Raw genomic sequence first — 23,851 nt, 5'->3', positions numbered from 1 at the left:
ATTTTTAGGCTGAGAACTCTTGGCTCCTTTAGGCAGTTTTTCACCTGCACCTTCAGATGTGTCACTGACTTTACTTGCAGCTTCTGCAGTTATCTTTGGTTTAACTTCGACCTCAGAGAACTTCTCTGCCTCAGCATGTTCACCATCCAATGTCAATATCTCTGCAGCTTCAGAGGAATACCCATATGGTTTCACCTCAGTCTAAGCTTCAGAGGACTTCCCATATGGTTTCACCTCAGTCTCCGCTCCAGAGGACCTTTCAAATGGCTTCTTCTCATGGTCTTCAGACTCTACTGTTTCTTGCGTCCATTGTTCAGACTCCGCCTTTTTTAGAGAAAGCATCCCTGTCTCCAGTAGCTTTTGCCCCACAAGCAGTTTTTCTTCTTTTACACGGACGGCTGTGGCTTTGGCCTCAGTTTCCATCTGAAACACTTTTAACCTCTCGTTAGCCAGTTCTACTATAGCTTGGTCACTGCTTTCTTTTAGGACCATCATGTTCCCTTCCAGCTTTAAACATTTCTGCTGCTCACTCTTGAACTTAGCAGAGTTCTTCTTCTCACTTTCCAGCAATTCTGTCAAGTTTTTGACAGTATCCTCCAGGAACAGCAGTTGTTCTCTCATCTGCTCATTGTCTTTATTCAGTTGCGCCATCTTGGACACTTTCTGCTCATAGACTTAGCTGAGCCTCTTGTTCAGAGAGCTGAGTACCCAGTGAATCCAAGGCAGCTGCGCGAGACTTAATGTGCGTTTCGTTCTGCGCCTCCAGGCTCTGCACCTTATGAGACATTACCACTTTCTCCTTTTCCAGCTCTTCCATGGCTACCAACCAAGCCTTGTGATCACTTTGTAGAGCCAGATATGCCCCACACAGGACATTCACTTCTTCATCCTTGAATGAGATCTGCTTGGCCAGAATCTTCAATTCTCTCTCCTTGCTGGTCATGAGACCCTGGGAGTGGGACAGTTCCTCCTGCAGAGCCGCAAACTCACTTTTGTGGCGCTCCATATCTTTCTGCAGCTGAAGCTTCGCTTCCTGCTCTTTATTCAAGTCTGCAAGCATTTTTTCTTCCTCCTCTGTCAGGTGATGAACTACTTCTTCCTTTTGAGACAATTTAGCAGAAACCATCTGTAAGGTTTCTTCAAGGTTCTGGATCTGCTCCCTTTTTTTTACCAAGACCAGCGCATTTTTTCCAAGATCTCTTACAGCGGTCTCCTTACTCTCGCTGCTGGACCTTGAGACATTCTCTTGTCCTCTGACAGTCACCTGTCCTTGGCCTGTCTCTTCCTTCAAGCCAACTCGTTCAGACTCTTCTCCACCTTTAGGAGTAGTCTCCCTCTTTTCAAGGGTCTTGGCCACTTGGGCTTCAGGGTAGTTCCTGGACAGTCTCTCTCTGGACTGTCTCTCTGCTCACTGGCAGACTTCTCTTTCACTTCAACACTGTCTCTCTGCTGCCCAGCAGAAAGGTCTAGGGCTTCTGGGTCTGCAACAACATCTTGTCCTGTGGTTCGACCTTCCTGGTCACGATCCATCTCTGGTCCAGACGTCACATCTCCTTCTCTTCAGTACTTCTGCATTATCCACAGACATCTCTGTAGCTTCTTTTCCAGCCACCTCTTCCAGATGACTGCGCAATTTCAACCCCCCTTTTGGCTCATCTTTATTCACAAGGTTCAGCATAGCTTCCTCTTTTTTCCAGTCTCATTCACTTCTTCCAGGTGACAGCGCAACTCTAGCCCCACCTTGGGCTCATCTTCAGCTTCCCCAGCAGTCTGGCAGACTCCTATCTGACCTACATCTAGTGACTGCTGACACTACCCGTCCTCAGCCTCTCTATCTTGACTTTCTCATAGTCCCGTAAGATCTTTGGATCCAGTTCACAATTAACTTTTTGGGCCTCCACTCCAATGAATCCAAACACCAAGTTTCCCCAGTGTGTCTTGGGCCATGCCTCATGCATAGCAATCCTTATAAACTCTGCAAAGGTTGCTTCCTCTTGCGCTGCAGCCGTCTGCAACACAACACTTATCAGGACATCCATCTTGCAACACAGCACAGTCCTCTGCCTAAAGGTCAGCCGCTTGCCAACAAAATTTTCCATTGCCCCTAGCAACGCCTTTATACACAGTCTCAAAACTTCATTTGCACTCTGCAGGTGGCCCGTCCACCTGTCTCCTTACTTGAGAAAGAGCGCCCACTCGCTTCATGTGATCTGTTGCCCCTAGCAACAACTTCACCACAGGCGCAGTCCATCTCTTGTACTCCACAGCTGGGCTCGTCCCACTGTCTCCTCTCTGAGAATGAGTGCACCATGCACGGTAGTTTTCTCTTGGCAACAACTTCACTGCAACTGGACCACTGGTTGCTCCTAGCAACGTGTTTGCCCGCATCCAACACCAATTGTAAGGATTCCTCCTTGGGGATTAGCTCTGGTATCGTCCTGGTCACTTGCCACGGGACACGTTCCTCACAATAACACCACAGACCACAGTTCCGCATACAAGTCTGGCTCCTCGCCAGCTTTATTTCCACAGGTTGAAGGTAAAACAAAACATAAACAGGAACAAAATAAAGTCCTAGACCGTCTGGTCACTGACTACACATATCAGCATGCCCTGACTACGAACTGGTGAGCTTCACTCAGCCAGTTAAACATGTGTCTCCTGCAACCTGTTACTCACAGTTCACACCACTTCTTGGACCACTCGCAGCGCCTACTGCGTGTTACTTAAACAGCGTTCATGTGTCTCCCCCTCTAACAGCAAGCATACTGTTTCCCAGGGAGAGCCCAACTGTTCTGTTTCTTTTCCTTTTAAACACACTTTCCCTTCCTGATACCGCATTAATCAGGCACAGGTGGAGAATTTTCTAGAGTTGCAAGGGAAATACAACCTTGTCACACTGTATAGACAGTGAACGGTGTAGCAGCCAAGTTATCTTTAAACTTCTCAGTTACAGCCCACACGAGGGCCAGGAGTTCCAGCTTGAAGGAGCTATAATTGGCATCATTCTTCTCTGCTCCTCGCAGATTACGACTGGCATAGGCTATCACGCTCTTGTCCTTCCTGGACTTGGGTAGGACCACCTCTAACACTTCAAAGCTGGCATCCGTGTATAGCCAGAACAGCTGAGTGTAGTCTGGGTATGCCAGGATGGGTGGTTCCGTCAACAGGTGTTTCAGGGCTTGGAACGCGGTTTCTTGCTCCTTGGTCCAGTCCACAGCTAGCTTTCCACTTTAATTCTTCTTCGCTGTACCCCGCAGGAGGGCTGTGAGGGGTTCTGCAATCTGGGCAAAGTGAGGAATCCCAGGAAGCACCGGACATCCTTCACCATGCGCGGGGTAGGCCAGTTCTTGACAATTTCCACCTTGTCAGGATTAGGCTGGACTGCTTCAGCACTGATAACATGACCAAGGTAGTGCACTTGAGGTTTAAGCAGATGGCACTTGGATGGCTTGACTTTTAATCCTTGTTTGATCAATACTTGGAAGACGTCTTACAAGTGACCAAGGTGCTCCTGGTGGGATTTAGAGTAGAAGAGGACATCATGGAGGTACAACAGAACACTCTCTGAAAATTAAAATGACCCAAGCATCGCTCCATCAGCTGCTGGAAAGTCGCAGGGGCATTGCACAGCCCGAATGGCATACTCTTGAACTCAAACAATCCCATGGGGGTCACGAAGGCTGTCTTCTCCCAGTCTTCCACAGCCATAGGCACTTGCCAATACCCACTGGTTAAGTCCAAGGTGGAGAAGTAGGTGGCCGACCCAAGAGCGGTGAGTGATTCCTAGATTCTTGGAAGAGGATAAGCATCCTTATGGGTGATATTGTTCAGTTTCCTATACTCGACAAAGAAATGCATGGTCCCATCCTTCTTTTTGACTAAGACCAAGGGCACCATCCAGGGACTCTTACTTTCCTGAATGACGTCTGCATCCTTCATGTTGACTAACATCTTTTTGACAGTTTGGTACATGCCTGGTGCAACTGGACGATGCCTCTCCTTGATAGGTGGCTTTTCACCTGTTAAAATCCGATGCTGGATCATGGACGCACGTCCAAAGTCTGTAGGATGTTTACTGAATGCTTCCTGGTACCTTTTTTGCGACATTGATAACCCTGTTGGCTTGATCTTTCAGGATTTTTTTGTCTCCCACCTGAAGTTGCACCCACCAGGGTTCAGGGGGACTTTCTGCAGAACCTGGAGCCACTTGAGCTGCTCGTTGTCGAGCCACTTTGCGTGCAGATAAAATGTCACTTGACTCTAGAAGATACAATTGAGTCACTGGATTGTGTACTTTGGCAAGACTGTAGCCACACTGGAAAGATTGACTAGATGAACTGGAACTCTCCCGTTGACAACTGTGACTAGGCTCCTTGCGGCTCGAACTAATGGATGATCTTCTAACTGTATAGGCTCTAATTGGGCTTGATAGTCCTTGTTTCTTACTCCCTGATGTGCACGGCACCACAGGACTGTCCTGTGTTAGTTGTAGGGTCAACGAACTGATATCTTTAATCTTGACTTTGCAAACTGTTACCTGTTACCTGCCACTACCTTGACATCAACACTGTCAGGTTTACACAACAAATTAACATTCCAGTACTTGTAAAACAGTCCTTAAGAGATACAGGGTCACAAGTGTCCACTACGGTATATCTAAACGCCTCCAACTTTACACCTTCTACAATGACTTTTACATAGGGGCAGGGGGCGAAATAAAGGGAACGTCCTGACTTTGGTCGTTCTGGAGTTGTGACTGCTGGCTGTTTTCCTGGGGACCGGTCCTCGACCCCAGGGGGAACTCCGTTTAAACCCCAGCAGTGCATTGACCAGATTTGTTACAGTGAGTACAGAAGGGTCTATTACTCCCAGAATACCTAAAGGGTGAAGGAGCACAGTAACTGGGATTACATGGGGCAGGAATAGAGGGGGTTTGTCTAGGCAAGGATTGCTCACTGGAAAGTGGAGCAGGCCGGGTGTCGAGCTCCCTGATAACCTTAGTCAATGTTGCAAGGTCTTGTTTAATATCTTGTAAATCTTAATCCGTAGTGACTGGCATGGTTGCTTGGACTGCGGTCAGGACATTTGAATGGGGCAGTATAGGCCTAACCATCTCCCCTGAGGGCTCCTGAGTAGGTGCAAGGGGAGTACAAATATCTTTAGACTCAGTCCCGGACTTAATTACTTGAATAGCCAGTCTTTTAAAATCTGGGAAGGACAGACTGGGGTTCTGAACTGCTAGCAATGTCAACTGGGCTTTGTCCCACTTCTTATGAGCCCCATCAATAAACCTGTCCATTAACACTTTGTTGCCCTGCTCAGGAGTGATACTGTCTAGTTTTTGAACAGTCTCTAGGGCATTTTGTAAAGCTACTGCATAAGCTCTGAGTCTCACCTGGCTTCTGCCATCTCTCATACAACCGGAGGCGTACCTCTGACGGAGAATGTGACTCAAATACCTGGTACAACCCCTCAAAGATCTGCTCTACAATCACCTTCTCGGAGGCGGGCCAGGTGCGGACTTCAAGTGCTGGTCCCTGTAGTTGTCCTGTGAGCAGCTGCACATGTTGATTAGGAGGGAGAGAATAAAAGACAAACAAGCTCTGGATCTTTTCTTGAAATCCATCAAGGTGAAGGGGTCTCTATTGTAGGTAGGGAGGACAGGATTCCCCAAGAATACCGGTGCTGACATCTTGTAGACTTTTTGAGTATGCTGTCTCTTTAAGAAGAATTGGGTGCACTGTTTCTTTAAGCTGTCAGGCAATAGACTGGAATGAGTATCTGCAGACTTGACTGGGCACTGGGGGTTAACGCTGACTGCCACCGGTGCGCATGCTGCTCCTATTGGATGACGAGATGGTGTGCGCGGCGACGTGATGATGACGAAGGAGAGCGACGGCGATGCAGGGGATCCTGAAGAGAACTGTCTGGAGCACCGGGGACAGGTGAGTGATCATCACCAGAACACACAGGGCACATTAAACAGCTAACAGGTGAAGCAGTCTGCACTGCCGGATAGCCGTTTATGCGATGGCCTCGACATACAAAAGCCTCTGAGAGGCCATAGTATGTTGAAATTATCGTATGTCGGGCCATCGTAGGTCGGGGGTCACTCTACTTTGCTGGCGCACACTTTGTCGCAACTGGATGCGATTCTCTATCAAACATAGTTCAGACTGGGGGGGGGAAGGACTTTGGGCAACTTGCATTCGGCACACACCTGTATACTGTTAATGGATGGCCTGCTTGATTTGACTGGGTGGCTGAGTGGTTAAAAGGGTATTCCAGGAAAAAACTTTTTTTTTACATATCAACTGGCTCCAGAAAGTTAAACAGATTTGTAAATTACTTCTATTAAAAAATCTTATTCCTTCCAATAATTATCAGCTGCTGAAGTTGAGATGTTCTTTTCTATCTGCTCTCTGCTGACATCTCTGCTTGTCTCGGGAATTGCACAGAAGTGAACATGTTTGCTATGGGGATTTGCTTCTACTCTGGACAGTTCCCGAGACAGGTGTCATCAGAGAGCACTTAGACAAGAAAAGAACAACTTTACTTCAGCAGCTCATAAGTACTGAAAGGATTAAGACTTTATTAATAGAATTCATTTACAAATCTGTTTAACTTTCTGGAGCCATTTGATATATAAAAATGGTGGTTGACCATCGGTGTAATGGCGGGACCACAGGTGTAGCGGTGTGAGTGGTGGGATCAAATGGTATTAACCCCGGGGGCTGGATGGTATTAACCCCTAGTGTTCGTGACGCCAGTGTGGTTTTCGGGTTCCGGAACACCACACGCCTGGATTCTTCACTATCCCAATTGCTAGAAGTGAAATGAGAGCCCACAACCAGTTATGGTCAAATGGAGGTTTTACTGAGTAGAAGACAGTTGTAATTATCTTCACAGCAAATGCCAGAATTCCCAAAGAGATGGCCAGGACCCAGAGGACCTCGCAGCTTGCTGGACCAATATACTTGTAGTTGACTTGACTATGTGCAGGACTTGACTAGTTTCAGTGACAGCAAACATAGACTTGAGACTTACTGGAATGACTGTTGCTTTTAGGGTCTTCCAGATGCTGATCACTTGCACTGAGATCTCTGGTGGTTGCTGTGCTCAGCAAAGACTTGATGCCTGCAGCAGCAGAGCTGGTAGCAAAAGAGGCAGAATTGTAATGGCCGCCCCTTTATATAGTGTGGGGGGGGGGGCTGGACTAAAGACAATTGGTCAAGCTGCGGGTCATAGGTGCTCTCTGGGAGAGCATGTGACAACAAATCATGTGACTGCATAACATAACATGTGACAGCTTACACAGGTCCTTGAGGCCTCCCACAGCCTCTATACTACCTATACATAGGGATCCTGCCTCAGCATTAAAGTGATATACACACCATTATAAATCCAACAGGGGGAGACCTTGCAGGGGAGCCCCCATGTCCTGTACTTGGACATCACACCCTCCTAGTGCTTCTGGTTGTGCTTCTAGTTAAGAAGTCATCTCCATAGTATACCACTACAAAGCAGAGCTGTTAAAACCTGACTGCCATGTCAACAAAATGAATTCTCTCAGACCAGGGGTCTCGAACTCTGGGCCATTTGCTGCCCGTACCAGGTATATATAATTTGTATTGCCCGACGCCCGGGACATGCATTTCCGTGTGCCGGGCAGGTAACTTCTTCAGGCATTTAGCCCTGCTTCGGGCATGCAGTGCTAAATGCCCGAAGGCTTCACTTACCCCGCCCTCCTCCGCGTCTCCGTTTGGCCGGCCGGCTCGAGTCTGATGAGGGACGTCGCACAGGTGACGTCCCTCCGCAGACCCGCACAGGAGGATGTCAGTGACGTAACTCGCCAGACCACCGCCGGAGAGGAGAAGCGCAGCGCAGGACAAGTAAGTATGTCTATGTGCATGTGTGGGTGTCTGTGTGAAACTCATGTAACATGTAAAGCAGTGCTGACACATCCTAGTTGCTGGACCACTGTGACCAAAAGAGGCTTCAACTCAGTGGACAGTGGTGCTCTTTCTGGAAGAAAGCATCATGTTTTTCTAACCTCATACAACAGTCTAAAAGTACAAAAACATTTTCTCCATAGATATATATTGAAAAAAATGTTTATCTTTTGTACGGCTGGGTTCACACCACGTTTTTGCAATACAGTTCCCGTATCAGGTTTTTGATAAAAAATTGATTCCTCAAAACCTCACCAAACTGTATCAAAACTCGTTTACAAATTTTAATCCGTATACGTTTGGAAACCATATACGGTTTGAAAAATGATATCCGGTTACATCCGTTTTTTTAACAAAAAAAAAGTATACGTTAAACTTTTCATTTCATTATGAATAAAGTTTTACTTGTTTGAAAAAAATGGGCAAAGTAAAAAGCTGTATGGTAAAAAACGGATGGAACCGTACGCACATATAGTTCTGTAAAGTTCCCATTGACTACCATGTTAAAAAAAACAAAAAAAGTATACGTTTCAATACGGTTTTTCACCCGGAACAAAAACACAGGTACAGGAAAAAAAATGACAAAACCATACAGGATGCAAAACGGACACAACCTGATGCACCTTTTGGCATACAGTTTTCAATACAGTTCCCAGCCTAAGCTGGTTTATGCCCAGACCAGGGGTCAACATTGATGTGGTCATAAATCAGCTTAGAAGTTGGCTCAGGAGAGAATAGAAAGGCTGATAAGAAGCCTTCAGAGGATTGCTTCACTGTCTGCCTTTACGTTTTTGTTAATATAGAAGTCAGGAGGAAGTGTTTCCACAAGGAAATTCTGGGTGGATTCCGCTTGCAGCAGAATTAATTACAATAAGATTCTGCTGAACTGTTCACAGGTCGGATTTTCCACAAGAATTTTAATTCCGCTTAAAAATTTCCAGTTCGGTGCTGTAGTGAATAAGACTGCGCTTAACCCCTACAGGACCCATGACGTAACGGTACGTCCCGACACCCTGGGTCTTAAGGACCAAGGACGTACATTTACGTCATGGGCAGTTCTGGTCCCCGCCGTGCGCCGGGCGGGGATCGGACCGGGATGCCTGCTGAAATCATTCAGCAGGCATCCCGTGCAAATGCCCAGGGGGGTCATTAGACCCCCCCATGTCGGCGATCGCCGCAAATCGCATGTGAATTCACACATGCGATTTGCGGCTATTCCGGCGATGCGGGTCACGTGCGACCCGCTGACCCGGAGATACAAGGTGATCGGGGGTGTATGATACACCCCCTATCACCTACTGTATCTATGGGGAGGTGGCGATTTCGCCACCCCCCCCAGGATCGCTGCTATTGGCTGGACGATCGTCCAGCCAATAGCAGCCGGCAGGGGAGGGGTTAACAGCATCTTCCCGCAGCTCCCGCCGCTGGCTGAGTTCAGTCAGCGGTCAGAGCTGCTGGAGGAAGACCGGTACCCCCCCCTCTGCCAAGATCGGAGCCCCCAGAGAAGAAAAGAAGCCCCCCATAGATCAGGGAAAGCATACAGCCCAGGGAAAGGTAGGGTAAATAGTAAAAAATAAAGTTAAAAAAAGTTTTTAAAAAATCCCCCCCCCCCCCTGACCCCCTAATAGGTCCCCAAGGGTCTTCTGCAGTTTTTCAGTGTGACCCGGGCCCTATTAGGGGTTCAGGGCGCTGCATTAGCGCCCCCCCATTTTTTTTGGGACTGCAGCATTTTTTCCCCCCCATATAACGGTGTGTGATTTCTAATCACACACCGTTATATATAGTATACACCAAGCACACACACAGTACATAACCCCCCCCCCCACACACACACACTACCCTCCCCCCCCGCCACCGCCCCCACCACCACCAAAAAAGGCGATGGCTCGCCGGGCATTTTCGGTAGCGGAGGCATACGCTTTTCTTGCCTCCGACTCCGAATCTGTCAGTGAGGACGATGAAGATCCAACATTTCTGTGTTCTTCGTCCTCCTCATCATCTAGTACTGATGATGAGCTCCCTGCACGGCGGCGGAGACGCCGCCAGGCGAGGCCACGCACCCCCCATGATAGTGGCCCAGTGGCCGGCACTAGTGCGAGTGGTGATTCCGCTCGTACTAGGAGTCCGACCCCCCAGACAAGTTTACCGGAGCCCCCTTCCGGTGAACCTGTCTGGAGACCCCCAGAGGGTTATCAGCCACGGGTTCCGGAGTTTGTTGGCGACTCCAGAATCCGGATTGACAATTCTGGATTCACTGAAATTGACTATTTCAGTTATTTTTTCAGTGACAGTTTTGTCAATCACATGGTGGAGCAGACGAATCTGTACGCCAGGCAGTTCATCGCCCACCACCCTGATTCTTTTTTGGCCAGGTCCAATGAATGGTGCGCCATTGATGCAGCAGAAATGAGGACATTTTGGGGCCTCTTGCTGCATATGGGCCTGGTCAAAAAGCCAAGTGTCAGACAGTACTGGAGCGGGGACGTCCTCTACCAGACCCCGCTTTACAGTATGGTCATGGCACGGAGGCGGTTCGAGGCCATTTGGAAATGCCTGCATTATGCAGATAATGCGGCATGTCCACCCCGAGGTGATCCCGCCTATGACCGGCTTTACAAAGTGAGGCCGGTCATCGATCACTTAGGGGCCTATGTACCCCTCAGGGAGCTCTCGGTTGATGAGTCTCTTATCAGTTTTAAGGGGAGACTCATCTTCCGCCAGTATATTCCCTCGAAGCGGGCGCGGTATGGCGTGAAGCTCTATAAACTTTGTGAGAGTACCTCCGGGTACACTCTCAAGTTTAGAGTGTATGATGGACGAGATTCCCGTATTGAACCCCCAGATTGTTCCCGCACTCTGGGTGTTAGCGGGAAAATCGTTTGGGAGCTTGTGCACCCATTGCTGGATACGGGTGACCACGTGTACGTGGACAACTTTTATACCAGCATCCCTCTCTTCACATCCCTTGCCGCCAGATCCACGTCCGCTTGTGGGACCGTGCGGAAAAACCAGAGAGGCCTCCCTCTAAATTTTGTTAAGACACCCATTCCCAAGGGTGAGTCCCGTGCCCTTGCCCATGAAAACCTGTTGCTGGTCAAGTATAAGGATAAGAGGGATGTCCTTATGCTGCCCACTATTCATGGCAACGGCAGCTCACCTGTCCCTGTGCGAGGTACCACAACACCGGTCCTCAAGCCCGATTGTATTCTGGACTACAATCGGTATATGGGGGGAGTTGATCTTTCTGATCAAGTCCTCAAGCCATATAACGCCATGCGGAAAACACGGGTATGGTACAAGAAAGTTGCGGTCTACATGGTACAGGTTGCCATGTACAACTCTTTTGTACTGTCCCAGTACGCTGGCAACACAGGGACATTCCTTCAGTTCCAGGAAGAAGTCCTAAAGGTCCTGATCTTTGGCGACCGGGAAAGAGCAGGCCGGACTTCCCAAGGAACTGAAGTAATAGGTGTCAGGATCGTCCCAGGCCAACACTTTCCAGGTGAGGTCCCCCACACTGGAAAGAAGGGACGAGCCCAGAAAAGATGCAGAGTGTGTTACAAGAGGGGGATACGGAAGGACACCACCACTCAGTGTGACACTTGCCCAGATAATCCGGGCCTCTGCATTAAGGATTGCTTCAGGGAGTATCACACTTCCATGGAGTTCTAAATTTTCCCTCTTCATTTTAATTTTCCACAATTTGACCCAAATGTACCAAGTCCAGAGTACATTCCAAGTTTTAACCCCATAAAACCACTAAATTGCCCCAAAAAATATTTAATCCAAAAAAAACTAAAACTGATAGGACCTCTGGGGGTATTTTTTATAAAAAATGGGTCACTGAGTCACTATCATCGGGGACTTTTTATGTTGCCTCAAATGCGCAGCGCTCTCTCCACCTGAGCGGGGTGCGCATTTGAGGCAACAAGTTAGGGACGGCCACACATATCACATTCCAGAATGATGATTCAGAGTATAGGGTTTGGGGCGGGCATATTTTTTTGTTTTGGCTGTGCTCTGGGTCATCATTCTGGGAACATAATCTGTTTTATAATTTTATGTCCCACTGTACCCCATTTTAGTTACTTAGTGTACCCCAGTTATTTACCCCATGTAATGCCCCTTGAGGGGGGGTCCCACTGTTCTGGCTCCATAGGAGAAAGCCAAAGCTCAAGGACCCTGACTGATCTCCGGCACCTCTGAGACCGGTGTGCACGCTGTTTACGCCCAGACTTGAGGTATGTACTTACTCCAAAGAAATGTATTTACACATTTACAATGACATTTTCTCCTTTTACCACTTGTAAAAATGAAAAATTTGGGGTAACCCCAGCATTTTAGTGTAAAAAAAAATCAAATTTTTCATTTTCACATCCCACTTCATTAATATTTATCAAACACCTGTGGGGTGTTAAGGCTCTCTGTACCCCTTGTTATGTTCCTTGAGGGGTGCAGTTTCCAAAATAGTATGCCATGTGTTTATTTTTTGCTGTCCTGGCACCATAGGGGCTTCCTAAATGCGACATGTCCCCCCATTTCAGCAATATTTGCAAATGTGACTTCTTCTCTTCTGAGCATTGTAGCGCTCATGTAGTGCATTTGACGTCCACTTATGGGGTACTTCCATACTCAGAAGAGATGGGGTTATAAATTTTGGGGTGTATTTTCTGCTATTAACCCTTACAAAAATGTGAAATTTGGGGGGAAACACACATTTTAGTGAAATTTTTTTAATTTTTTTTTACATATGCAAAAGTCATGAAACCCCTGTGGGGCATTAAGGCTCACTTTATTCCTTGTTACGTTCCTCAAGGGGTCTAGTTTCCAAAATGGTATGCCATGTGTTTTGTTTTTTTTGCTGTTCTGGCACCATAGGGGCTCCCTAAATGCGACATGCCCCCCGAGCAAAATTTGCTCTCAAAAAGCCAAATATGACTCCTTCTCTTCTGAGCATTGTAGTTCTCCCATAGTGCACTTCAGGTCAACTTATGGGGTACCTCCATACTCAGAAGAGATGGGGTTACAAATTTTGGGGGGTATTTTCTGCTATTAACCCTTGCAAAAATGTGAAATTTGGGGGGAAACACACATTTTAGTGAAAAAAATATATATTTTTTTTACATATGCAAAAGTCGTGAAACCCCAGTGGGGCATTAAGGCTCACTTTATTCCTTGTTACGTTCCACAAGGGGTCTAGTTTCCAAAATGGTATGCCATGTGTTTTTTTTTGCTGTTCTGGCACCATAGGGGCTCCCTAAATGCGACATGCCCCCCGAGCAAAATTTGCTCTCAAAAAGCCAAATATGACTCCTTCTCTTCTGAGCATTATAGTTCTCCCATAGTGCACTTCAGGTCAACTTATGGGGTACCTCCATACTCAGAAGAGATGGGGTTACAAATTTTGGGGGGTATTTTCTGCTATTAACCCTTGCAAAAATGTGAAATTTGGGGAGAAACACACATTTTAGTGAAAAATAGTTTTTTTTTTTTACATATGCAAAAGTCGTGAAACCCCTGTGGGGTATTAAGGCCCACTTTATTCCTTGTTACGTTCCTCAAGGGGTCTAGTTTCCAAAATGGTATGCCATGTGTTTTTTTTTATGCTGTTCTGGCCCCATAGGGGCTTTCTAAATGCGACATGCCCCCCAAAAACCATTTCAGAAAAACATACTCTCCAAAATCCCCTTGTCGCTCCTTCGCTTCTGAGCCCTCTACTGCGCCCGCCGAACACTTTACATAGACATATGAGGTATGTGCTTACTCGGGAGAAATTGGGCTACAAAGATAAGTATAAATTTTCTCCTTTTACCCCTTGTAAAAATAAAAAAATTGGGTCTACAAGAACATGCGAATGTAAAAAATTAAGATTGTGAATTTTCTCCTTCACTTTGCTGCTATTCCTGTGAAACACCTAAAGGGTTAAAACGCTGACTGAATGTCATTTTGAATACTTTGGGGGGTGCAGTTTTCATAATGGGGTAATTTGTGGGGTATTTCTAATATGAAGACCCTTCAAATCCACTTCAAATCTGAACTGGTCCCTGAAAAATAGTGAGTTTTAAAATTTTGTGAAAAATTGGAAAATTGCTGCTGAACTTTGAAGCCCTCTGGTGTCTTCCAAAAGTAAAAACACACCAATTTTATGATGCAAACATAAAATAGACATATTGGAAATGTGAATAAAATTTTTTTTTATTTGGAATATCCATTTACCTTACAAGCAGAGAGCTTCAAAGTTAGAAAAATACAAAATTTTCAATTTTTTCATCAAATTTGGGGATTTTTCACCAAGAAAGGATGCAAGTTACCATAAAATTTTACCACTAAGTTAAAGTAGAATATGTCATGAAAAAACAATCTCGGAATCAGATTGATAACTAAAAGCATTCCAGAGTTATTAATGTTTAAAGTGACAGTGATCAGATGTGCAAAAAACGCTCTGGTCCTGAGGTGTAAAATGGCCTGGTCCTTAAGGGGTTAAAGGGGTATTCCATGAAAATTATTATTTTTTTTTCATATTAACTGGCTCCAGAAAGTTAAACAGATTTGCAAATTACTTCTATTAAAAAAATTCTTAATCCGTCCAGTACTTATCAGCTGCTGAAGTTTACTTGTTCTTTTCTGTCTGACAGCAGTGCTCTCTGCTGACACCTCTGTCTGTCTCAGGAATTGTCCAAAGCAGGATAAGTTTGCTATGGGGATTTGCTGCTACTCTGGACAGTTCCTGAGACAGACAAAGGTGTCAGCAGAGAGCACTGTTGTCAGATAGAAAAGAACAACTAAACTTCAGCAGCTGATAAGTACTGGACGTTTTAAGATTTTTTTAATAGAAGTCATTTACAAATCTGTTTAGCTTTCTGGAGCCAGTTGATATGAAAAAAAAAAGTTTTTTTCATGGAATACCCCTTTAATGTCTATGCGGAAATTAAGTGCTGATTCCATATGAGGCTGCTGCAAGTGAACTCTGCCCAGAATTTCCCAGTGGAAATTTTTCTTAGATAAATGGTCCCCAACACTTTAAAGTTATATTTGAAGTTGATCATGCTGCGCTCTGAGCATTGTCATTCAGTATGGCTTTGGAAATATTTGGTTGACATATTCCTAACTTGGGGGTTTACACACTCAGATAAACGTGCTGCTGCTGGGGTTTCTGTGTGCTTGAAGTAAAATGTGTACATAGCATTAGTCACCTCTGAGCAAATATTGTAAAGCATTTTAGTGCTTCCAGCATCTGCTATATACCGTATTTTTCGCCGTATAAGACTAAACTGGGGGGAAAAAGACTAAACTGGGGGGAAAAAGTCGGTGCGTCTTATACGGTGAATACACCCCTATCGCGGCGGTCCCTGCGGCCATCAACGGCCAGGACCTGCGGCTAATACAGGACATCCCCGATCGCGGTGATGCCATGCATTAACCCTTCAGACGCGGCGATCAAAGCTGACCGCCGCGTCTGAAGGGAAAGTGACACTAACCCGGCTGTTCAGTCGGGCTGTTCGGGACCTCCGCGATCTCACCGCGGCGGTCCTGAACAGCCTGACTGAATAGCCGGGTTAGTGCTTAAAGGACACCGGGAGGGACCTTACCTGCCTCCTCGGTGTCTTCTCCGTTCAGGGATCCCCTTTATGGCCGTCGCTCTCCTTCCTCGTCATCACGTCGTCGTGTACGTGCGTCGGCGTGCGTAACGACGTGATGGTGGCGACGGAGAGCGAGGATACACGGCCGGCAGCAGAGATGTTCCGGAGCGACAGGGACACGGCGACAGCGATGGAGCCACATCCAGGGCAGCGGTGACGGGTCCGGAGCGGCGGGGACACGTGAGGATTACCTCCTCCTGCAGTGGTCTTCAACCTGTGGACCTCCAGATGTTGCAAAATTACCACTCCCAGCATGCTGGGAGTTGTAGTTTTGCAACATCTGGAGGTCCGCAGGTTGAAGACCACTATTGGGTTCAAAATCTTTATTTTTTTTAGATTTTGCCCCTATAAATTGGGTGCGTCTTATACGCCGGTGCGTCCTATAGGGCGAAAAATACGGTAATTCTGCACACAAGTCTGCTTGATCTAGATAGCTAAGCACCATCAATTACTATAGAGAACTAGAAGGAAAAAAGAAATGTGTAATATTTCTCTCATAAAGTGTTTTATGGTGTGGAAAGAAAGAAACGGACGCGTACTGTACCACTCCTTATGAAGCATTTTTTACATGCCCTAGGGACGTGTCAAAAGATTTTGATATGTCTCTATGACATTTTTAATAATCACAGTGCCCATTTAAAGGTATGTTAATATAAGGTGTATACACTGGGTATTTTATGTTGCAAATTTTTTGCTGTGTTCAAATATATAGTTATATTGATTTGTGCAACATAAAATCCCCAGTGTGTGTTACGTGTGAACATACCCTAAAGCAGTAGTTTCAAAACTTGTTTGGTTCATGACTCAGTTAGCATCTCCAATCATTGAGCACAGCTTCCCACTGATATATAGCACTGGTATAGTTTGATGGGGTGGTAGTAGTATGACTGACACATATAGCACTAGTATAGTATGATAGGGGTTGTTGTGGTAGTCTGACCAACACACATAGCACTGGTATAGTATAATGGGAGTAGTAACAGTATGACACCTAGCGCTAGTATAGTATAATGGGGATAGTAATTTTACACATAGCATTAGTATGGTATACTAGGGGAAGTATTATTACATACACAGCACTTGTATAGTATAATGGGTGTAGTAGTATGACACATAGCACTGGTATAGTTTAATGGGGGGAATAATAGTGCTGATGACGCCACCTCCCGACATAGCAGCTCCAGGACCTGATCCATCCTGGTTAACAGGATCCATCCCACCCGGTGTCCTCTCCTGCTGTGTGGTGACCCAGAGGAGCCCACTGTGTTTTCTGCTTGGTCTAGGTGGCTGTGGCCTGTCGCCCATGGACTGACAATCCGCAAGCAACACCAACCCTGGGAACATCGCAGGGGCATAATATTAATGTCATATATGCTCAGCTTCTTCTTGACAATGTCATGTTGGGGTGCACCAATGCAGCCGGTGATTGGCTGAATGGGCCATCACTTCATCTCGACCAAGGAGTTTGGGGCCTTAGCACACCAAGGAGGGGCAAGTACATGGGCCCCATACAGGAAATTATGGTGAGATCACTCAGACACAGCAAGGTGGCTTAGTTGGGCTGGGCAGTGAAGTTCTTTAGCTGACCTGCAACTGCTTCTATCTGTCACAGACATCATCTGTGTACAGTGAGCGTCACCTGCTTTCCTAGTTTGCTTTGTAGACTGTAGTCTGTTCATAAATAAACTATTTAAAGGGTACCTTTCATCAAAAAAACTTTTGATATATTATAGATTAATGTATGCAGAATAACTTTCCAATTGCATGTTATTAAAAAATAGACTTTGAAAAAATGACCACTAGGGGTCTCTCCCTACCAGTCCTGGCCTCAAGCCCTTTTTATAGATTTCAGACTCATGCTGGAGTCCTAAATCTCAGACTCCAGTTGGGACACAGACAAGCTCAGCACTGCTCCCTGCCTGTCAATCAGACAGGCAGGAGCCAGCACTGTGCTCATAGCACAGCAGGGCATACTCCTGACTCTGCCTTACTGCATGCCCTCATTCATTTTCCTATCTGAGCTCCGATCTTTCTTCTCTCTGCACATGCAGTTGTAAACAGAGAGGAGAGGATTCAGAGCTGCCGGCTGCTGTGTTTAAAGCCTATATGCTGGGCCACGCCCCCTTCTTCCCTCACACTAGGACAGCTGAATGAGCAGCCAAGAAGACAATAAAATAGGTAAAAAGAGGGGGCTTTGAATGAAAAGAAACACCGTGATAGTGTCAGTGAGAGTCAGGGACAGATGTGGGGGGGGGGGGTATTAGGGAGAGTTTAGATCATGATAGGTACTCTTTAACAGGCATCTAGGGGAAAGGGAGAAGGAGCATACCCCCTCAGATGGCATGTAACACCAGAGTCAGCTCTCGCACTTGTTGCATATACTGAAGAAAAAAAAAACATATCAAAGGTTTTGTATTATGGAATAAGGGTAGGGTCACATGTAGTGCACCCGCAAGGTTTCCCGCAGCACAAATTTCTTATGCAGAAAATATGCCGGCAGAACTCATGGTCTTCAATGGATAGCAACATAATCTGCCTGCAGATTCTCCACTGCTGAAATTCCGCTTGCAAAATTCTGCAGTGGAAAATCGGCAAGCAGAATTTCAGCTGCAGAAAACTCACTGCGGATATACTACCTACATGTGACCCTACCCTTCTTCAGCATCTCACACAGCATGCCACAATTTTTATTCCTGCCTGTTTCATACAAAACACAATAGCGTGCAGTTAAAAAAATCTTTTCTTTTCATGACAATACATACAGGAATGGCAAGACATAACACGCCATAACACTGGTGCATTTCTGGTGCCTAGGCACCCTGTGCAAGATCTGAGGTATACAAATATACATAAAAAATTCAAGAGATGCTGTATTATGTCTCTATGCAAGCCATATTTTTATCCTAGGGCCAAGTTCACATGGCCAATTCCGTGCGGAATGTCTGCAAGTTTGAATGTACCGGCGGGCACTAGGCCTGCTGGTAAATGCAACATCTCATAGATGGCAATGCATTTTCGAGTGGAATCTGCAGAAAAAAAAGACATCTGCTGTGGAAATTCCGCCGTGTGCACAGTACAACAGAATCCCACTGAAATCAATGGGACTCTGCTGCAGTGGTATTTCTAAGCACAATATTCCAGCGGAACTCCGCTTGGAAATTCAGCCATGTGAACATGAACTAAAGCTAGGTTTCCACACAGGTTTTCTACTGGCGTTTTATTTTTGAATACTGCCACTGCAGTTTCTGAGCCAAAGTCAGAAGTCTATCATTTCTTACTTTGACTCAAAAACTGCAGAGGCAGTTCACCCCCCTTGCCCCCCCCCCCAAAAAAAAACTCTAAAAAACCTGTGTGCAAACTTAGCCTAAAGGTACATTTAAAGAGGTATTCCAGGCAAAACCTTTTTTTTATATATATCAACTGGCTCCGGAAAGTTAAACAGATTTGTAAATTACTTCTATTAAAAAATCTTAATCCTTCCAATAGTTATTAGCTTCTGAAGTTTTCTTTCTAACTGCTCAATGATGATGTCACGTCCCAGGAGCTGTGCATGCTGGGAGAAAAACCCCATAGGAACTGCACAGCTCCCGGGACGTGAGTCATCAGAGAGCAGTTAGACAGAAAACAACAACTCAACTTCAGAAGCTAATAACTATTGGAAGGATTAAGATTTTTTAATAGAAGTAATTTACAAATCTGTTTAACTTTCCGGAGCCAGTTGATATATAAAAAATGTTTTGGCCTGGAATACCCCTTTAACACATACAGAATCTTTTGGATTTGATGCTGTAATTAATCATTTAGTTTACACTGAAATCTGCAGCATCAAATTTGCAGCAGTTTCTTTATGTGTGAATACACCCTTTAGAGCATAACTTTTTTTTACGTTTAATATACACTGCAAAAAAAAAATAAAGGGAACACTTAAACAACACAATGTATCTCCAAGTCATTTACACTATGATCCTCTCTACCCCTTGGTGCGGCGTACGGCGTGCAGCGATCCTAAGGAAGCCGGTGAGTTGCCTAGCAACATCTGGAGGGCTGCAGTTTTGAGACCACTATACAGTGGTCTCTCAACTGTAGCCCTACAGATGTTGCAAAACTACAAATCCCAGCATGCCCACACAGCAAACTACAGTTTGGAGATCACTGTGCGGTGGTTTCTAAACCGTGACCCTCTAAACTACAACTCCCAGCATGCACGAACAGCACACTGCTGTCTTGCCATGCTGGGAGTTGTAGTTGCATACCTCCAGCTGTTGTATTACTTCAGCTCCCAGCATGCCCTTTGGCGATCAGTACATGCTGGGAGTTGTAGTTTTGCAACAGTTGGAGGCACACTGGTTGGAACATACTGAGTTAGGTAATAGAACCTAACTGAAGGTTTTCCAACCAGTGTGCCTCCAGCTGTTGCAAAAGTACAACTCCCAGCATGCACAGTCTGTCAGTGCATGCTGGGAGTTGTAGTTTTGCAACAGTTGGAGGTGTGCCCCCCCCCATGTGAATGTATAGGGTTCATTCACACGGGCAGGTTTACAGTGAGTTTCCTGCTTCAAATTTGAGCTGCGGCAAGTTTTTCGCTACAGCACAAACTCCTAGCGGAAACTCACCGTAAACCCGCTAGTGCGAATGTACCCTAAAAACACTACACTACACTAACCCATAATAAAGGGTAAAACACTACATATACACCCCCTTACACTGCCCCCCCCCCAATAAAAATGAAAAACGTATGGTACTGCAGTGTTTACAAAACGGAGCCTCCAGCTGTTGACTGTCCAGGAGCCACTGACTGTCCAGGCATGCTGGGAGTTTAGCAACAGCTGGAGGCACCCTGTTTGGGAATCACTGGCTTAGAATACCCCTATGTCCACCCCTATGCAATCCCTAATATAGTACTCAAATGCGCATGGCGCTCTCACTTCAGAGCCCTGTCGTATTTCAAGGAAACATTTTAGGGCCACACATGGGGTATCTCTGTACTCGGGAGAAATTGCGTTACAAATTTTGTGGGGCTTTTTCTTCTTTTACCCTTATGAAAAGGAAAAGTTGGGGTCTACACCAGCCTGTTAGTGTAAAAAAAATAAAAAAATGTTACACTAACATGCTGGTGTTGCCCCATACTTTTTATTTTCACAAGAGGTAAAAGGAAAAACGTCCCCCCAAAATATGTAACGCAATTTCTCCTGAGTACGGAAATACCCCATATGGGGACGTAAAATGCTCTGCGGACGCACAACAAGGCTCAGGAGTGAGAGTGCACTATGTACATTTGAGGCCTAAATTGGTGATTTGCACAGGGGTGGCTGATTTTACAGCGGTACTGACACAAATGCAAAAAAAAAATACCCACATATGACCCCATTTTGGAAACTACACCCTTCACGGAACATAACAAGGAGTATAGTGAGCCTTAACACCCCACAGGTGTTTGACAAATTTTCGTTAAAGTTGGATGGGAAAATGAAAAAAAAAATTTAACTAAAATGCTGGTGTTACCCTAAATTTTTCATTTTCACATGGGAAAATAGGGAAAAAAAGCCCCCCAAAATTTGTAACCCCATTTCTTCTGAGTAAGAACATAGCCCATATGTGGATGTAAAGTGCTCTACAGGCACACTACAATGCTCAGAAGAGAAGGAGCGCCATTGGGCTTTTAGAGAGAAAATTTGTCCGGATTTGAAGGCCACATGTGTTTACAAATCCCCCATAGTGCCAGAACTATGCTCACTGTACCCCTTATTACATTACGTGAGGAGTGTAGTTTCCAAAATGGGGTTACATGTGGGGGGGACCACATGTAACCCCATTTTGGAAACTGCACTCCTCACGTAATGTAATAAGGGGTACAGTGAGCATTTCCGCCCCACAGGTCTCAGACAAATTTTTGGAACAGTGATCTGTTACAATTAAACATTTTATTTTTAATTTGCTCAGCCCACTGTCCCAAAAATCTGTCAAACGCCAGTGGGGTGTAAATGCTCACTGCACCCCTTATTAAGTTCTGTTAGGGGTGTAGTTTCCAAAATGGGGTCACATGTGGGGGTCCACTGTTCTGGCACCATGGGGGCTTTGTAAATACACATGGCTCCCGACTTCAATTCCAACCAAATTCTTTCTCCAAAAGCTCAATGGCGCTCCTTCTCTTCTGGGCATTATAGTGCGCCAGCAGAGCACTTGATGTCCACACATGGGGTATTTCCATACTCAGAAGAAATGGGGTTACACATTTTGGGGGGCATTTCCTCCTATTACCCCTTGTAAAAATGCTAAATTTGGGGGGGAAAACAGAATTTTTGTGAACATTTTTTTTTTTCCATTTACACATCCGAATTTAACGAAAAGTCGTCAAACACCTGTGTGATGTTATGGCTCACTGTACCCCTTGTTACGTTCCTTGAGGGGTGTAGTTTTTTTGCTGTTCTGGCACCATAGGGGCTTCCTAAATGTGACATGCCCCCAAAACCATTTCAGCTAAATTTGCTCTCCAAAAGCCAAATGTGACTCCTTCTCTTCTGAGCATTGTAGTTCACCTGAAGAGCATTTTACCTCCTAACATGGGGTATTTCCATACTCCGAAGAGATGGGCTTACAAATTTTGGGGGGCATGTTCTCCTATTATGCCTTGTAAAAATGTAAAATTTTGGGGAAAACCAGCACTTAAGTGAATTTTTTTTTAAATAATTTACACATCCAACTTTAACGAAAAGTCGTCAAACACCTATGGGGTGTTAAGGCTCACTGGACCCCTTGTTTCGTTCCTTGAGGGGTGTAGTTTCCAAAATAGTACGCCATGTGTTTTTTAATTTTTTTTTGCTGTTTTGGCATCATAGGGGCATCCTAAATTTTAGGAAGATTTCTCTCCTTTTAAGTTAAGCCTTGTCAAAATTCAAAACCTGGGTCAACAAAAACATGGGAGTGTAAAAAATGAAGATTTTGACTTTTCTCCTTCACTTTGCTCCTGTGAAACACCTAAAGGGTTAACACACTTACTGAATGTCATTTTTAATACTTTGAGGGGTGCAGACGGGGACATGATGTCACGTCACGCCCCCTCCATTCATTTCTATGGGAGGGGGGGGGGGGCGTAATGGCCGTAACGACCCCTCCCATAGACATGGATGGCACGGCGTGCCGTGACGTCATGTCCCCGTCTCGGAAGCCCGGAGGTTTCCGAAACTTCAGATGCAGCTACGCATAGAATGCGGGCTGCTGCAGGGAGATCGCGGGGGGTCCCAGCGGTGGAATAGGGGATAAGATGTTTTTCCCAGAATACCCCTTTAAGGTGAAAATGAGCTGCGTCCTTAAGGGGTTAAAGCATGCACTTTGGGCACAAAGCTGTTCAAATGTAAGCATTTTTATTTTTTTGGCACAAATTGGAGGTATTTGTCTACTAGCACCATATGGTTTACACATGGCTGCATTAGAGTTATATAGAACATGCACTTTAGGCACAAAGCTTTGCAGATGTAAAAATGTTTGTGCAAAATTTTAGCTATTTTTTTGAGAGTTTTTTTTTGTTTGGAATTAGCTAAATGAGCTGGTATGTTCCAGTAAATTCAGTGATAAGATTTTCAAAAAGACTGAACACAGTAATCCATAGATCAAAAGGTGTTTTACATATTAACACATGCACAGTATTATGCATACAGGTCTTAAGGCACACTACTACACTGACTTGAGCATTTTCTTACTAATGACAGCAAAGCTTTAAATATTTTTTTGTTAATAGCCTTTTTTTTAATGTTTTTATTGTTTGCCAACTTGTCTTTTTTAGAATGAAAATGAGTAGATTAGTTCTTAAAAAGCCCTGTTTACTGTCAGTGTAAGAAAAATCCACAGTGACTTAGATATTCTGCAGACTTTCAGATCTACAGTATGGATTATTATGCAGAAGATTTTATCTATTGTAAATCCACAACTAAATCATATAAGTGTAGGTTTACATTAAGTTTGCCCTGTAGGTTCAGCGTACATGTCAGCAACCTGTCATAAAGGGAAGATGACTGCTTAAAAAAAAACAAAAAAAAAAAAACGGTAAACCTACCTCCCCTTCTATCAGATCTGGGTTGAGTGGGCAGCTCCTGCAGGAGGCAAATCAATAAAGTTATATGTTAATAGTACGGATAATTCTGAATGTAGCGATACCCCTCCCCCCCTCAATTCACAAATAAAATAAAAAATATATAAAAATGTTTCAGCAGCCGTCACCCACAGCCTAGGAAGCGAGTGTAAAAGTTTTTTTTACATTTT

General features: G+C 45.2%; 1 protein-coding gene across 1 annotated transcript in view; it reads right to left on the bottom strand.

The window, feature by feature from the left end:
* Window positions 1–23,851, bottom strand: part of LARP6 (La ribonucleoprotein 6, translational regulator) — a 110,113-nt gene that overhangs the window by 82,368 nt on the left and 3,894 nt on the right. The window contains exon 2 of the mRNA XM_056572480.1: window positions 23,646–23,682. The gene's annotated coding sequence lies outside the window, so the exon portion shown is untranslated. The remainder of the gene's footprint in view (window positions 1–23,645; window positions 23,683–23,851) is intronic.

This window comes from Hyla sarda, chromosome 4 (assembly GCF_029499605.1).
Source record: "Hyla sarda isolate aHylSar1 chromosome 4, aHylSar1.hap1, whole genome shotgun sequence".
NCBI lineage: Eukaryota > Metazoa > Chordata > Amphibia > Anura > Hylidae > Hyla > Hyla sarda.
This window is presented reverse-complemented; position numbering and strand designations above follow the sequence as displayed.